At 40.3% G+C, this 18637-nt stretch overlaps 1 long non-coding RNA gene across 1 annotated transcript; it reads right to left on the bottom strand.

Annotated features, from left to right (window-relative positions):
* Nucleotides 1-358: 358 nt before the first annotated feature.
* LOC120322612 lies at nt 359-18037 on the bottom strand. Its single transcript, XR_005562420.1, has 3 exons — nt 17924-18037; nt 12593-12785; nt 359-463 (listed from the first exon to the last, which is right to left on the bottom strand). It is a non-coding gene; the product is annotated as an uncharacterized LOC120322612 (long non-coding RNA).
* Nucleotides 18038-18637: the final 600 nt, after the last annotated feature.

The following is an 18637-nucleotide window of genomic DNA, read 5'->3' on the forward strand; positions in this document are numbered from 1 at the left end:
CTGCATGCTGTGCCCAGTTGTAGAAATACATAAAAACAAGGGTCACTTTCCACATCACAGCTGTCTTAGCCATGATTCAAAGAGCTTACTGAGGTCAAAGGGAGGAAGAGAGTCAGCATAAATCTCAATGCAATTCCACTGAATTATGTGTGAACACAATTCTTCAGGCAGATTATCTGCCACAATATTGCCTCTCAAACTCCTCTTAGAGTCTACTAAATTCTCAGCTGATAAACTTACAGCTATGATGGTTTAGACCCACATCTACCAGCACCACATAATACCACACATCCTATTACATCTAACTCAGTGTGTATGTACCTCCAGGCTGGCTGCTGCTCCATGGTGATGGAGGCAGGAGAAATCCATTTGCAATTGTTTATAACCACGGTCATCATCACAACACAGCAGCACTCTCACATTCAATAGGAGTCAAGCTGAAGCTGAAACAGTCTTCCTTATCCTGTGGGATTGAAAAAAGTAGTCTTTCAGAAAAATAACACCACAGGGGCTCATACCAAGCTACTGCTAATGGAGTGGCTGAAAGGGGTCACAGAAAGGAGGCCCTACAGATCAAAGAACTGAAGGACACTTGCAAAACAGCCAAGAACAAATGAAAACAAGACAGACTTCTGGCAATAATGAAGCTACTTGTCAATATTACAGGGCACAGATAGAAAATCCTCTCACAGCTAAGCCACGATACATAGATCAATGAGGACACAGAGACTCACAAACTGATGGGGGTGAGGAGGAAGACCTCAACTACTACTCCAGTTTTCAGATGAACACAAGAGCCAGAGGAAGTCTAAAATCCAGGAAACATTGTTTTGTGCATTTTGAGATGGGTTCCACTGCACACTGGGGGTGGAGAGGAGTATTTCATAGCACTGCACCCTACCACACTATGAAGCACAGGCCACAGCATTTTGTCCCAGCATTTTAATAACTGTATTTCATAGCATTTTAACAAGATATTTCATGTTACACAACATATTAACAAGCAGGAGAGATACTTTTGGGAGAATGATACAACAGTGATTTGCATTCACACGAGAATTCACAAAAGTAGAGAGGTATCAGTGTGGTAGAATCAAGAGGCTGAGAATACTTACCCCCTCCTGTTTAAAGTATTTCTTGTAGGACTGTATTCTACCATATTTGCCCAACACACAAATCAGAATTTTAAGCAGCAGTGTTTTATAATGGTGGTAACATCGCAAAGCAGAACTGCCCTGCTATTTGCTCTAGATTAGACCACTACATTTTTTCTGTACCTCAGGGGAACTAGTCTGGCAAGTTATTTCATTCTCTATATATTTTTTTTTTGCTTTTTTTTACTTCTAAACAAATAACCTTCCAACTTCCTGGATACACAAAAGAAATTAATAAATTCTTCCAATAGGTACCTACACTACTTCTGTAGTGCAAACATTAATGCCATTAATGCAAACTGAGCCCTTCCTACTCTTATTCTCACGCTTACTAAGCCTCCCCAGCCCTACTACCCATCTCAATGCCAGGCTCTCCTGAACAGCCACACACAAGCATATGGATGCATAGTGGATAAAGACACAAGGGCTAAATTTTGTTTCAAATACAAGCTGTAAGAGAAGAGATATTAAAAAACAAAATCTTTAGTCTCAACACTGGAAAAAGGCCATCAGGATGGTGGTTCAAATACAAGATTTTTTTCTTAATCTGTGATAAAAACTGGGAAGAATAGCAACCATCTGCTACTTTCAGTTCTCTTGTGGACACTGTGTTGAATGATGCAATATTTTGCTTTTCAGAGCTTTAAAAACTGTGCAGGGATCTACAGGAGAAGCTGAGAGGAAGAGGGGGGAAAAGTGAGACTGAAGATGGCCCCAGCGTCCGAGGTCCAGACAGCTCAGCAAGGGAGTTTGGACCTGCCAAAAAGGCAGCAAAGCAACGCAGCAGGACCCCAGCACAGGCACACAGCAAACAGCCTGACTGCTCAACAGCTCACTGCAGAGAGCCTTGCTGGGAGCCAGGACTCGGTGGAAAATAAGGCAAGAAGGAGCTCATAAACAAACAGACCACTTGGCTTGAGGCCGTGCTCCAGGCGGAGGGACTGTGCCTCTCCAAGAGCAGCACTGTGCAGCCCCTCAGCACGGACAGCAGCCGGCCCCAGCAAGTTCCTGCCTTCCACAAGCCTGAGCCCCTGGCACGGCTCAGAGCCCCTCAGCACCCCAAGCCATGTGCTGGTGCCTTCTGCCACAGCTGCCCTAGATTTGCTGCAGAAGGCCAAGCTGAAAGCCACTTACACACTGACAACTTTTTTTGCATCTTTTCTTTTTTTTTTTGCCCAGCACTGGCATATTCCTGAACTGTGTAACTAAATGTGAACCCCCATACTATTTATTTCCAACTTCCACCATTTTAACTGCTTTTGTTGACTCAAACATTTGCGCTTTTGCCCCAAAGCATTCCAAAAGTTGTAATAATTCCATTCAGTAAAACTAAAGAACAAATACTAATCATTTCAGTGTATTTGTACAGGTGCGTATACATAGAAATCCATATCTGTATTTTTGAAAGTATGACAATGTTTAATTCAAGTTCCACAAAAATCAGGCTTCCCAAAATGGGCTGAAATTATCAAACACAAAACAAAACACGGAAATTCAATAAATAATATTTATAAATCATTCCATAACATTATCCTTGACACTTCATTAACTATTTCTAATATTCTGTGGAAACACTGAAGAAAAATATTCAAATTCATATTTATTAAAATTCTATTTAGACAACACTAAACTAATAAGCTGATTTTACTTAAATAATTCTTAATTTTGTGAAAAATTTCCATTAAGAGCTCACCAGATTACATCCCCATTATCTTTGCAACTTTAGTAATATTTATTACAATCTAAATGCAGTATAAAAAGTTAAAGTCAAACTTCTAATAACCTCACAAGTTTTTCATAAATAAAAAGTTGTAAAAAATAGCTCACTTACCAAACATGAAAATATAATTTTTATATATAATAAAACCAAATATTGTTTCATAAGGATACTGAAGAAATATTATTCTAAAACACTTTCATGAAACATTCCAGTTTTCATTAAATAACTTCATAAAGCAATAAATAATACCTACCATAGCCACAACTCCAGAAGTCACTAAAATCAGCTCCTGTGCTCACAGCAAGTGTCCTCAACCACTAGTTTTGACAAAGCTGTCTTAACATCTGCTTACAGAACCCTCACCTCTCCAGACCTGTGTCCCTTAATTCTTATCACAGGCCAGACCCATCCTTTCCCAAGCTCCTAGGGAATCATTATTCTGCAGCTGCTTAGATACTCACACAATTTCTTGCTACGATTGAAATCAGCAGCAAGTGGTTAAGACTAGTGATGGACCAGGTGATCAGCGTCTCCCAGAATAACAGAGGCCATGATCAACACTCACACCCAACACAGCTGGGGGAAAACCCCAAACATATAGAAGATTCCAGAATCACAAGACTTTTGTAATAAAGAAATAGACCTTTTATCAAGGAGGACTTTTAGTGCTCAGAAGCTGGAGCTTCACTGACTGTCACAGAACAATGGGGAATAGCTTGTTAAACCCCAAAGAGCTGCCAATGTTTACAAGACAGAACCTGCATGAAGCACAGGACGCTGACCCCACCAGGCATCCAGCCATCACAGCCGGGCTGAGGCAGGTCTTGGGGTGGTAGTGGCATCTCAGTGTGACTCTGGGGTGAGTTGTCAGACACATGTACCACGTGTCTGAGGGGCAGCCACTGTGAGGGGCAGCCGGAGCCGGTTCCAGAGACAAAACGGCCCCTCAGTCGGGCACCACTAAGCCCTTGGGGAAGGATGGTGGTGCCTCTCTGAAAAACATCTAAGAAAGGGCAAAACAGTACCTGGCAGCGAGGCAAAAAGTGTGAGAAAAAGCCCTGCAACCACCAGGGTCAGAGAAGGAGCTCCAGGCACCTGATGGGCAGGTATTCACCTGCAGCCCACAGAGGATCCCATGCTGAAGCACGTGGAGATACTCTGAAGGAAAAGGCAGCCTGTAGAGAGCCCATGTGGGAGAATGGAGAAAAGTGAGGAGGAAGAGGAACAGCAGAGAGGAGCTGTTATGAAGTGATCATAACCCTCTATCCCATCCACACTCACTGTGTTATTCCATTTCCTCTATTTAGACAGGAAAAACCTGTATAAATATCCTGTAATATCCAAATCCACTCTAATTGGCAATAAGCTAATGTTCCCTAAACTGAATCTGTTTTTCTCACTCTGGTAATTGGTAAACTATCTGGTCTTTATCTCAGCCTACAAGCTTTTTCATCCTACCTTCTTACCTTGCCCTGTTGAAAGGGAGAATGAATGAGCAGCTAGGTGGGCATTTGGCTGCAGCACAGAGCCAACCCAGCACACATCTCCCAAACGACCTTGATGACCTGATATTCAACAACCACTACCCTTCACACAGTTTGAAGTAGTTCTGCAGAGCTAAACATTTGCTGAAAAACCCTCCAAAGTTATGTGGTGCTTGTTTCATGGATCCAGACACACCACCACGATGAGGTGGACAGGTGGATAACACTGTCTCTCCTTCCATCTCAACCTTCTGTGGTTGTGATAGGGCAACTACCAGGGCTGCTGCAAAAATAGTTGCGTAGTGCTTAAAAAGGAATTGCCCTGCAAAGTCATGGCCATCTCCCAGTGGAATTTCAAGTACACATCCACAAGCCTCTGTATTTGCCTCAGCCAGTCTTGCATCACACTGTTTCAGTCATGCAGAAAGCAGGACCAGCAGGTCAATCAAAAAATCAGAGCTAGTGCTCAAGGGATAACAAACGGGGAATCACACGAACTTATGAGATTCCAACATATGCAAATACAACAGCTTGCAGATGGTTTCTACTTGATATGGGGGGGAAAAGCATAATCCACAAAGATCAGAAGGATAAGACATCAATTAACAATACCAAGCACTTAATACAGGAAGCCTTACTGTCTGAAAAGAAATACTGACTGTAGTACAGCTGGGGTTTGTTTGTTTGTTTCTGTCCACATGTGTTCTCATCTCTCTGCACAAGCCACAAGAATTCAGTATGAAACAGACTGCTGAATTCCAGCAGCTTCTCTTTCCTCAAGCATGAACCAAATTCAGTGTGTCAGGGGCAGCTCTGGCTGATATGACTTCTCAAATGTAAAGGTTATTTAAGACATCAAAATAAGGATTCTTAAGAAATTAAAAATTTAATATTAAAATGTATCCATAGCTCTAACTTCAAATATATCTAGAATCACAGTGTTAGAAACAGACATAGAGAAATAATCAAATATACCTGTATCATTCCTTACAAATACCTGTTTAACCCAAACTAAAAAAAAAACTTCAAAGAAAGAAGCCACCTTTTCATGGGTGATAAGTTTCCTCTGTGCTTAGAAAGAAATGGTTCTCTGGATAGAAACAAAGTCAAAAAATGATAAAAGAAGACAAACAGTGAACGCCCATATGTTATAATAGAGTGATTACTGAAGACTCCTCACACGGGAGGAATCATCCTGACACAGAGATGTTTTACTAGTTAGTTCAACTACACCTTGAACCCAAATTACACTTGCCCTCATTTCTATGGTATTTATTAATATTCTGCACACTGATCCTTTTCTAAACTTTAACCTTTCCTTGAAAGTACTAGTAAGTCTAATTCAACCCAGTTATCTCCATCTCAGCCATGGGCAAAGACAGCTTGCTTCCCTTGATGTCATTCTCATTTATCTTTGCATTCCCATCAGCCCTCAGAGGCTCGTGGGGTAGCCCCTGGCAAATTTCTCAATCTTTCCTCTTCCCTATGCCAACATTTTAAAGGTTCCCTTTGGTCTTAGCTGCAAGTCTAGGATGAATAAACTTCACCAGATCAGCAGAGGCTACAAAAACAAATCACACATGTTTTCATTGCTGCATTGCCCTCAAGGGCCCTTGGCATTTTCCGTAGCTTATCTTCTTATAGGCACTCTTTCAGCTCTAGTTAGTTTTTAGTTTCAGTCCTGTTCAGTGTAACCCTGAATTCTTGCAGGAAGTCACATGCATACACATAAGTACACTTGTTAAAAAAAGAAATATATTCACATACACACACAAAACTCGCTCTCGTTCTTTAGTTACAAAACCACATCTTTCCTGACTAGAGTAACACATCTTGCAACATCTTTAAAACAAACCAAATTACAGCCCTGAGCCAAATAGCCTCTTTTTTATAGCCAAATCATATTTCTAATGTGGATACTTTGCTTAGGTAAAATTATCTTCAATTTGGTTTGCACTATACTTATGAAGTCATGCAGTGGTACTTTTTTCTTATGCTTCTCTAGGTATTAAACCAAGGAGATAGATGGATAAAGGCGTATTTCAGCCTCTAGTGATTTGATTTATACTTGAATGCATTATCATTTTTAGCTATACAGACTCATGAATTATAAGTATTCCAGGAAATCAAATTAGAAATAGATACGAGGTTTAGGAGAAACTACAAGAAAGTTATTGCACTACTACGGAAAATAAAATACCCTAAATCCACCATATCTACCAAAGTAGCATAGGCATCAAAGCAATTGGATTTACAGAACTTCTTTACTGATAAAATTTTACAGTTTTTTAAATGTAGAAAATTTTCTTCTGTGTCTTTCTCATCAATATTCTGCATCTGTCTTCTGCAATTTACGTATGCTAAATGCTTCTTTGTGCTCCTGAATGAAAAAGAGCTTAAGAAGAATTTTCCTGAGATCTTGATTTCTAATAAATGTGGCTTTATATGCAAATGAACTAAATAAGTAGTGAAAGATACTGGGTCTGAAGACAAAGGTGTGAGCCCAGGCAAGGCAGAGAGGGGAGCTGGGGATTACAGCAGGGCCCATCTCACAGCACCTGACAACAAGAGCACGGCAGCTCCGGGGACGGCAGCCAGCTCCAACCATGACCTTCATCCAGCAGGGAGGCTCAAGGTGATGAGGCAGGTCTGAGGCCAAGCTTGGTGGTCAATGAGTCAGATGCAGTCTGGAGATTGCCAGACAGACCCACAGGACAGGACAGCTCTCCCACCAAGACAGGAAGCCTGTGCATGGGCCGGAGTCCACAGACAAGGACGAGCATAGCTGTGGCTAAGCTGGAGACCAGCAACCCTGCAGCATCGCTGAGAGTGGTGGCACAGGGCTGAGTTTAAATCCTGCTCCTGGTTGCGGGAGGCCCCAGATAAGTCTGGTCAGGGCTGGCATCGGTGCCTCAAGACATCTGAGAGGTTCCTTGAAATCAGTGGGATGCTGCCTTGTTGTTGCTCACTGCTGGAAGAAGTATGTCATTCACCCTGAAGAACTACAGCTGGTGATGAATCAATTTTAATCTGTTATCAGTGTTCCCATTTATCATGATATCATTACAAGGAAATTATAAAATTAATATTTGGTGACATGGGGCAAATGAAGTTAATATATCTCACAGTCTGCCTAAATCCTTTCTCTATGACAATCCAGTAGCTCTGTTAATATTAAGGATTTCCATCTACCCCTTCACCCACCACCACCACCCCTCCCAGTGCTTATGTGGAAAGAATTTTGCTCAAAGGACTGCACCACTCTCAGCAAAAAGTAAAAGTGAAAGGAACTGGCTCTTCCTAACAGGACAAGTTTCCACTGAACTCATTTTAAACCACTACTCCATGTATTGTACAAATTAGACAAGTGATTTTCTTATCTACAAGACTTTCAGAATGCAGCTAAGATTGTGCTCACATATAAATGGAAAAAAAGAAAAAAAACCTCCCAAGTCATCTCAACCCAAGGAGAATCAATCTCTTCCAGAATCAATGAGGTTTCTACAAAGGCAATTGTTTTACAGCAACCAGAGAACCAATAAAATTCAGAGGAAGTTCCTACTGGCAGATGTATCTAATAAACACAACTCTCATATATGTTCAGATGGATGAGGTTGTTTATACTGCCTTCCATCCGAGCAATTTCTCCATTTCTGTGTTTTATCTTATAGTTGTGCTAGGCTGTCAGCAGGGTTTAGTTTCAACTGATCTAAATTAAAAAAAAAAAATCCAAACCAAAAAGACAAACATAACACAGTCACTATTCAATATGCAGTGATTCCTGCACTGTTTCTAGCAAAGCACACATTTATAACCGTGACCCAAGCTATCTCACTGGGCCCAGAGAATAAAGGTCACCTTCTTACTGAGAATCCAGCATGTTTTCTGAATCCTGCTGTTGGAGCCATTTGGAGAAACTGCAAACAGTGAGCTACCACAGCAAAGAAAGGAGGAATAATTTCAAAACCTAGTGCGAAACTCACTTACCACAAAAAGTCTATCCTTAATCCGCTACATAGTTTGATTCAATTTGCGTGTAATATGGTCTGACCTTTCAAATACCTTTTAAAATTAATTTTCGTCCCATTTTCTACTTCTTAATCTCCACAGCAGACAAACTTATTGAACATTAGGAAGGAGCAGTCCAAACTATACAAGCATTAGCACTACCCAGCTTTTTTAATCTGTAAAGTTGGGAACAATTAACTCAGAGTAACAGTTTATTTCACAGGGTTTTGGAAATGACAGAGTGTGCAGACAGTTTCACAGCTCATCAGTTTTAGAAAACATTTTATAAACAAGTGCTTGTAATTTTAGATCAATTACAATCTAACCCATGTATGATTTTCTAATGAAGTCAAGTGGTGACAAACTAATTTAAAAGGTATTTTTAATTCCCAGTTAGGAAGCCAGCAGTAAATCTAAAAACTCTAACATGTTTCCAACAGTTCTTTCTTTAGAGCTTTGGGCTTAATACTGAAGGCAGATTTTTATTTGTGTTCAAAAACACTATTGTGTCTGAAATTTATGTGTCACAAATGGAAGAAAGTTAATTTTGGTTGGATGTGTAAATCAGTTTGTTTTCTGCAAATTTACAGCATTTGGTGAACATGTTTTTAAGTTCTGCATAGCACTTTTTAATAGACTATTTATTAACAGCAGACTTCTGAGTGAAACTGGCATTTATTCCTGTTTCAATTTCACACTTATTATTTGCCAGTTGTATTTCAGCCTGTCCATACTCATATCTTGAGTTAGCAAGATGCAAACGAATTGTCTGCATGCAAAATTCAGTGCAATGTTGTCCTAGTTTTAACACAGTTGGAGTACAGATATAACAAATGACTCAGGGATATTTTGAGTAGTGGTAAACAGAAGATAACTGCTAGTGCATGAAGAAAGCCATTACTTCCCTGTTCCCCTACAACTTGATTTAAAAATTAAAATTGGATAATTACTATATGACTCTTTTTTCAATGTCACAATTAAAAGTGTTACGACAGTAGCATTGCTCAAAACCCATGCTAAGACTATTTTTTCCTTGTCAGTTTATGTTCAAAACAACTATATACTCAAATTCTCACTCTGGAGTTTACAAATATCTATGGTATTGAACAGGGCTCGTTTACATGGACAAAGGGCCCACAAAGACTATGTCTCTATCTTTTAAAGCATTCCCTGCAAAACACTTATCCCTTTTAACACCCATGCAGGAGGAGATGTTGAGCCTCTGTTATAAATGGGTTCCTTGAAAATGCAGACCTGAGATTTGGCTCGAACAGCCACATCTGTTGCAGGGATTAAAATCACTCTGCAGCAGCAGTTATACAACATTTGGCTGTGAAATGCTGAGTAACATCAAGAGAAAGACTCTGAGATGTTGAAAAATGGAGTGGTGGTGCTTTTGAGACAGTGGGGTTTGAGTTTTTTAGTGTGTGCTGCTCAGCCTTAACTAACTAGCTGATACGGGTTTCAGAAAGGAGTTATGACCATATCCTCTTTCCAGTCCTTAAGGTAAGTTCTATTGGAACACGTGACTTGCACACTGGAGTAGAGGAGCAAAGATTGTCAGAGCTCTGTGTTTGACCTTCTAGCATGTCAAGCTGAAGAAAAGATGTAAGGAAAATAGCAAAAGACTAAAAAGCAACTGTTACATTACATAATATAAGTTAAAATTAAAAAGAAAAAAGTGATGGACATGGATAAAAATGGTAGCCTTTGCCCCTTAGGCTTTTGCCTCCAGACTAACATAACAGAGCTAGTGAAGAAAAGTTATAAAGAAAAAATGTGCTAATAGGCATAGCCCTACAAGAATTATGATCAATGAAATCCAACATATAATTTACCTGGTTTCAAGTTACCCTACAGATCCCAAGTGTGAAGGATTTCCCTAGGACATTAACTTGGGTTCACAAACTTTTCAAGAGACTGGAGGATCCATTCCAATGGACTGTTACTTCGTTCCTGTGCAATGAACTAGCTATGTATAACTCTTCCTTTTAAAAAGATGTCCTTACAAACAGGACATTCCTTCTGCTATCTGCCCCTTAGGTGCTGCCAGTGTCATAAAAAGTGAGGGTTGGCAACATGGAAGAGAACAGCAGCTTTGGTTCATCTGTCTGCCTCACTTTTTTCAGAAAACAACGGATACAGAAACTGTGCCATGTGTCTATTCTCATCAAAACTAAAAGCCAAGCCAAGAAGAAAGAAGACCTTATTCCAAAACTCCACTAATAAAAGAGCACCTAAAACTATATACCAGTCTTTTTTTCTTTATTTAACTAATGCCAATCCAAAATTATTCTGTTTCCTAAGAATAACTCAGATTGGCCCTGTGATGTGGTCAGAAGACCAGCCCATCAATCAAAAGAAAAAGCAGAGGTTTACACAACCACTGAAATTTTCACTTTGTCACATATTCTTCATATGTCTAAAGAATCAGAGCTGTTTATCTGCGCCACTGCACACATTATAGACCTTTACCCCTGGACACAAAGCCCCCATCAGTTATTCTTGTTGTGGATACAATTCTGTGTCAAAAGACTCATACAAACAGGAATACAAGGACTTTGTTATGAAGACCTTACCAACAGCATGATGCAGGTGAAGAGCTTCATACCTAATGACAGGATCTGCTAAGCCATGATGAGCTCTGAGTGTAAGAAGTTCTCAGGCTGCAAAACCCACTTGTCACATACTGCAAAAGAACTAAGAGAAGTCGACATGTTTCCTTGTGAAATAACACTAATGTAATAGTAAGGTAAGGTGGAAGAAGTTTCAGAATACATCCAGTAATTTTGTTGCAGAGCTTGGGAATGCTATTCTAAGAATAAAATTCCTGGGAACGAGACACGAGACAGGGACTAACTGTGACCCCCATCATAATGAAATCACAGCTTTTTTTCTAGGTGACTACTTTGGGGAACAGATGCTTACAGCGTTTCTAGCCTGCCTGCAAACTAATGGTTGACCTTCACACAGGGCTAACGTAGAGGACGTAATGGCTACTGCTCCTTCTGACAACACGCTTTGGGTCTGGGCCACATTTAGCCAAATGCCACCAACTACACAATGAGAAAATCACACCACCTCCTGCAGCACTGGGCGTTCAGTAGGGACCCTTGAGGAACAGAAGCAGAACATTTGAAGCACAGATTTCATTTCAAATTTACCTATGAGCACAGGGCTAAGTATACCATGGGCCATATAATGAGGATGTACAGCTGACTGTAAGGCTTGCTTTAATGTGTCACACCACAGCAGGCTCCAAGGGACCATTCAAGCACAGATAGACTGAATGAGTGGGCTACAGACTTCCCTGTGCCCTTCCTCATCTCTAATCATGAGTTGAGCAGCAAACTCCAAAAGCATTCCCAGAATATGGCAGCGATTTTAATGAACTGGCTCAAACCCTAAGCTGCCAGTTCAGATCTCACTGGGTCATCATTAATTTATTAAGTAACAAAGGGCATGTCAAAAGCATCAGTGGGTGCTGAAGCAGGCATCCATGTCACACTGTTGCTTGTTAACACTACCTGTGGCACAGTGAAACTATAACCAGACCCACTGGCCAAGCCTCAGGCTGGCACTGCTGGATGGCAGCATTCGCCCTGTCCCCACTGGCTTGCTGAATATTTGTCTCATGCACTGGTCATTAGCAGGAAATATTTTTGAAAGGAAAGTTATATTACTTTCTATAAAACAACAACGACTCCCTTTTTCTCTAGCTGCTAGTAATTTTGATTAGGAAAAACAGCTGACCCTTTTATTGCTTGCATAATTAAAGAATCACACTGTTCTTCCTGTGGTTTTTCTTGCTTATGATTTTCCATCGTAAAACATTAAGTGTTACAGTATTAGCAGGGGTTTAAAATACTAAATTGAATCAACATTACTTCTCACACATCAACATTTGTGATCAGAGAACTGTATATTAAATAGTGTTTCCTTTCTTTCCCTCTCAAGTCTGCACCTTCTAGTTACAACTTTACTTACTTGAGTATAAAATACTGGCAAGGTCAAACCCTGCCATACCACCTGCAAATTTCCTCAAATGGCTCACAAAACTGGCCCATGTACTTGTACAAACCATGACCGTAAATGTGTTTGGATTATCTCTCTATTCTGTATTCATGAGGTTTACAGATCTAGCTTGCAGCAAGGAAAATTGCTTTGATTTTTTTTTAAGTCTCAGAGCAGAAGGCAAATAAAAAATATAATACGTTCACACTTACACACAGTTCTTTAAACTCCTGCTACATTTCCCCTCACAGTTCCTTTTCCATCAGTCCTCCTGTCCTTGGATATCACTCTGATGTTTTCTGCCACGGCAGCAAAGGACATCTTCTGGTTGACATCTTTTAAAATTGATCCTACTAAAGAACATTTGTTTATTCTCTTGTACCTAAAAGCAACTGGACTTCATTCCTGGGTCAGAGAGAAAAAAACATAAATAAATTGTCTTCAGCTTCAATACATCATTATTTTGTTACACAATGGTTACGTATATCTAAATGTAACCTTGAAGTCCATATTTGAGCCCATCCCACAGTTGTTGGGCCAGTAGGAGCTGACCAAGTGCATTGTTATTGACAAACAATACATCCCTCCACTGAAATCGGTACAGGTTCAAATCAATGCAGTCGAGCTTCATGGAGTGTTCAGCACGGATCTATCTCTACAAAAACATAGGAAAAAATGTGAACTAAAAAATGAGTCACAAATAGCTCAGCAGTTAAGGCATTCAAACAGTCCATGGAATACCTCTGAGTGTTCATCCCATTCAGTAGCAATTAGAGAGTATATATAAGGTCTGTAACATTACTGCTTTCCTCCTGGAGTTTGAGTATGATTGAAGTCTTTGGAAACACCTCCAGTTTTACCAACTGATCTGACTAGTCTTTGAGAGAGTAACCAACCACTAGCACCCTCAGCATGTATAAATGCTCTTTGCCCCCTTCTCTGAAAATCAGCTGAGGCAGAGATAAAAAGAAAACTCCAGTCTCTCACTAGCTGGTGCTTTACTCCCTGCACCTCATATCTGTGCCACACCCCTCCCTCATCTCCCCTCAGCATCCCCAGAGTATGGCCACACACTTCTCTCCAGGCCTTTCATCAGGAAAATAGCAAAATGGCATTGGTGGGTTTGAAAATTTTCCTTCTTATACTATGATTAAATTCCTGTCATCTCATTTCCAGGTAGTTCAGTTTTGGCTGGGCAAAGGTTTTTCAAACATAAAGCCCACCACAGGGGCCTGTAACAGTGCTTTCCTTCTTTAAAAAAATCATGCATAGCCAGTTTCAGCTAGGAGAAGATTCATTTACTTTGATTAATACTGAAATTCCCATCCTTCTCCTTCACTTTGTGTCTTCATATTATATTCTAGCTTTAAATACCTGACCTGAATTTCAGTAGGATGCTGGCATGACTCTGGGGCTCCCTAAGGAACAAGGGGGTATTTCAACCCTGGCCCATCACTACTGCTGGAATACTAATATTTTTTGCTGTGTGTATTCCAGTCCATTTGAGAATTATATCCACCATTATGAAGTGAAAAATCCAGAACATAATGCAGAGTACAGCTGGCACATTTGCACTTCAGAAAATATCATATATACTAGAGTCAAACTCACACCCTGCTGGAATTTTAGCAGCCTTTTCTTTGTGAAAAGACTTCAGCAGCATTATGCTATGGTTTGTTTTGTCACTCCATGACTTATGTGAGTGAAGTAATCATGTTTTAATAAATGAGAGTGCTTGTTTAAGAGACAGTGGGGGGAAGCTGTTGTCTTGATTTTGTTGTCTCGATTTAATTTGGAAGGGCTTCAATAGATACAGTACACCAAGTGCTGAAGCAAAATAGATTAAAAAAGAGGCCTTCTTTCCACAGAACACAAAATGACATTTACAGATGTGATCACATCTCACAGTACTAACAACTGGGTAAGGACAACAGTCGTTCAGCGTCATCTTTGATACAATTTATTCCCCCTTGAAGCTTAAAATCTCAATTGATGACGCAGAATAAAAGATTGTCTCCTGCTGCCAACTATCACTATTTTGGCCTAATCAGGCAACAAAGGAAGATTTTTCTAAAGCTGTAACAACAGATGTGTGAGAAGTGTGTTTGTCCTGGATGCAGAGTGAAAAATGGAGGCCAATTCACCCATGTTCACAGACTGCTGCCATTGCCACCAGAAATGCCAAGCTGCAAGCTGCCTGTCTTTTCTCCCCTAAACAGTTTCAAGGAGTCTGGCATCTAGGAAGAGTCCACAAACGGCTACTACTCCAGCTGCTCCATGAACTAGATTTGAAGGATGCGCCTGGAGGGCAGCAAGCCCATGCTATCAGCACACAGCAGCACTGCCACCTGTGCCCCTGCCAGCTGGTGCAAAGGAGAGCCAGGAATTCCCCACAAACTGTCACGGCTTTGGTATTCAAGCAGACACAGCCACAGAAGATGCTGAGAACCAGGCTCAAAGGATAAACAAAAATGTTGAGTTTTGAAAGATAAGAGAGAAAGAAATAGTGAGGATCAAGGATAGAAGAAAGCACTGGAAGGATAAGACAACCTGGAACTTGCCCATTAAAAAAATAATTGTTAAAAGGAGTGAGGTGCAAATTTGATGACGTGAGACTGCAAAAGACCTGTTCAATGAAGATTTAGGAAGAGCAGAGGAATGGGCTGTAAAAAACATCCTCAGAAATGTGGAAGTAAGCACATGGGAAGACCTGAGAAAAATGTGAGAATTTATTCCTAGTCTGAAGTAATTTCTTTTAGTGTGATATGTGAGCCTGTTGAATGCTCACAGGAAGGAGATAATCAAACACTTTTTTCTGTAAGAAAAACTCCCTTCTGTTCTGCAGCTTTCTTGCAACTCAGTGGGAAGCATTTGAACAAGACAAAGCAACATCCATAAGTCACTTCTCAGCAGAGCAGATGAACTCAGGGTCCCTCCTGCACTGGGTAGGCTGCTGTCTGTACTGAGCTCCCAGCTCACTCAGGAATCTCGGTGCTGCACTGCAGTCAGTTTGTTACGACGGTATTAGCACAACCCAAGTCCGAGAAATATGAGCCTTTAGAGGTACCTGTACACCTTCAAATCCAGAAGGCTCATCATCTTCCCAATAATCTGTTGTACAGGCTACTGTACCTCATAGAACTGATCTGGGGGAGCTGAAAAAAATATCTATTTGTTGTCATAGAAACAGCAAGACTTTTTGCTACTGTGCAGGCTGATATGTGAGGTTATTATTGTTTGGCTTTTTTCCAGGTAGCCAGATTGAGAAACACTAAAAAGCTTTAATAAAAGCCCCTGAAATTTTGCCAAATAATCAGATCTACAGTTTATACAAACACATTCAAATATTTACCAATGGTTATGGAAAAATCTGAACATTCCTGGGTATGAGAAACACAGTTGAAAAAAATGTATTCTTAACCCCAGGAAACAAACAAGCAGTGGACATCTTGCAAGGCTACAGGAAATGTGTAAAAATCTGTAATCAGTTATGAAGAAGTAATTAAAACTACAGCCATTGTCTTCAGTTCCCTCCACTTAGCTGAGGCTAATATTTTAAAAGCCTATAGTTAAAGCAGTAATTTAGGTTAATACTGCAAAAGCAGATATCCTGAGGGCTTACCAGCTGCCAAAATGAGCACCACTCATGACCTCACTGAAATGGAAGGTAAGATATTTATGACTTTTCCTTTACTTTATGTTCTTTGCTGCTGGAGAATAACAGTGTCAATAAGTCATTGAACAAATGCTTTGGTAGTGATCAAACTTCCTAACACTCCAGATAAAGAGCCCTCAGGATATCAGCTCCAGAGGAAGACAGGTTTACACCCAAATTACAGAATGACAGAATCATTTAGGATGGAAAAGGCCTCTAAGGTCATCAAGTCCAACCTATGACCCATCACCATCTTGTCAACTAAACCACAGCACTAAGTGCCATGTCCACTTGTTTCTGGAACACCTCCGTGGATGGTGACTTCACCACCTACCTGGGCAGCCCATTCCAATGATTAACTACTTTTTCCATGAAGAAATTCTTCCTGATTCACAGGGCTATAAGGCAAGTGTCTTAGATAATCTCATTTACTTTGGACAAAAGACGTTTTCTTTTACTAGAACATCTGGGGGGGGTGTCTTATAATTTTTCCTAAAATACCTTTATCCTCCAGTTGCAGAATAGATATTTCTTGATTATGACAGAGTGGAAAGATAATTCTATAGGTGTTCTTAGTTCACAGAAAAGGTGGAATTTTTAACTATTCGGTTTGGTAAAAGAGTGCATATGACTTGGATACATTAATGCAAATATTTAGCTGTATGCTGAGCACAGCTGGGCGATAAAAAAGCAGTTTAGATTATACAGGCCTTAATCCATCTGCATTGAAACTTCCCATTCTTATCTCAACAGTCCAATTTTCTCTGTTCCAAATAGTTCAAAACCCTGTCCCATTTAGCACAGAAATCACCACTGCCTTGCTTATACGCCAGACGAAATGATCCAAATGGCTTTACATGCCCTGTGTGGAGAAAAAAAATAGCCCTGTGACTTGCAAACAGCCTGTCTCTTGTCATGCAGCCATGACATCATCTGACATCTCTGAGTTAACATGCGGCTGCTCTATTGCCCCATAAAAATATTGTCCGTTCTTCTTGCTGGAGTAATTTGCTTCAATTACAGAATACACCTTACTCTTCTCCCATTTCCACAGAAACAGTCAGAATGCCTAAGGAAATGCAAATATGCAATTATTAAACTTTCAGCTCTCTCAGGCCAAACTGGACTGATGTGACACTAAACTGAGCCACGAAGAACGTAAAGGAAAACGGCTGGAGGAGCGGTTCAGTTGGGAGTGTTTTCCTTAGATTTAATTTCTAATTTCTCCTTGGACAACAGCCTAGGGCTGTGGCCAGCCAAACCAGCCAAACAGCCTCCTCCTATGCCAGATCCAGCATCCATCCCCTATTCTAGTCTCCTTTCACAGGTTTAGTCCCTTCATATTCAACTCCATTGCCAGTTCCATGAGCAATCTAATGTGACACAGAAGGGCACAAGCCTTTGGGAAAAGAACAGCGTATGAAAGACAAAATTGTTGGTAAAGGGCTAGTAATTTATGCTATAATAGTTTTTGTATCATCTCTATAATTACGTGAAACAGAACAGCAGGGCAAATGAAAAAAAAAGCTGCCATTTTCTAGATTCTCCTCACTTGGTTGACTATTCAGACTGATGCCACTTGTCAGAGCTCAACCAAAGAGGGGAACTGAGAAGCCTGCAGTGATACTATTTCTGACCTAACCATAGAACACACAGTGACTTTTAGCCTATACTCCCCTTCAATAGCAGTTCTCTGTAACCACCAGCTGTGGAAAGTCCAGCCCAAGCCCTTTTCCTATCCCTCTATATGCTGAAAAAGTACTTTTTAAAGGCAAAGACAAAGAGAGTTTAATTAGATACGTCCCTTTTTTCCAAGAGAGGAGAGGTCATGACTTTTAAAGTCTGTGAGTCTGGGCTATATACTTGATCAGCAAAATAATCCACTTACTGTCAAAGCCTCTGATTATCCAAGCAGAGGAGTGTTGTTTGCTCTGCTGCATCTGTAGCTATTCAGAGTGGAGCTCTTCACTGGACAGCATCTAGACAGAGAGGTCTGTCACTGGAATTTCTAGACACTGTGAGGATATAAATAGTGACACCATCATGCAGACAAACATGGCCAATTTAAGTTGGTTTTGGAATTATCCCTCATTTACCAATATTTATAACAACAGCTATTAACTGACATGATACAGTTTTGCTTAGCAGAAAGTCATAGAATTATTTTACGGTGATAAAATATATTTTGATCCTGAGTCCCTGGACACCACTTGGAGACACAGAATGCAGTGAAAATATAACCATATTGCATCTAAACATTTAAAGAGCTGTAGGTCAAGTATCTTTCTTCTTTTTGTGATATACTTACCTTGTACTTAACAAGAAATTCAGGTCTATTTCAAATGCACAAAATAATCACATGGGCATTCTGATACTGCCTTAGGTCCCATAAATGACAAGACGTTCCCTGCAGGACATACAAAGCAAACTACAATGACACAGTAAAAGTCATAGTGCTCGTTTTATGCCACACATGAATATGACAAAATAGCAAATTTATTCAGATGAACACTTCCTCAGAATATTTTCTCAAAGCTAAAAGCAAATTCTTGACATTTCCATGACAGGAAAATGAAGACGGCCTGTATACAAGAGACAAGAA

The sequence above is a fragment of the Pipra filicauda genome, unplaced genomic scaffold (assembly GCF_003945595.2).
Source record: "Pipra filicauda isolate LSUMZ 115617 unplaced genomic scaffold, ASM394559v2 scaffold135_size2527700_pilon, whole genome shotgun sequence".
Classification (NCBI taxonomy): Eukaryota; Metazoa; Chordata; class Aves; order Passeriformes; family Pipridae; genus Pipra; species Pipra filicauda.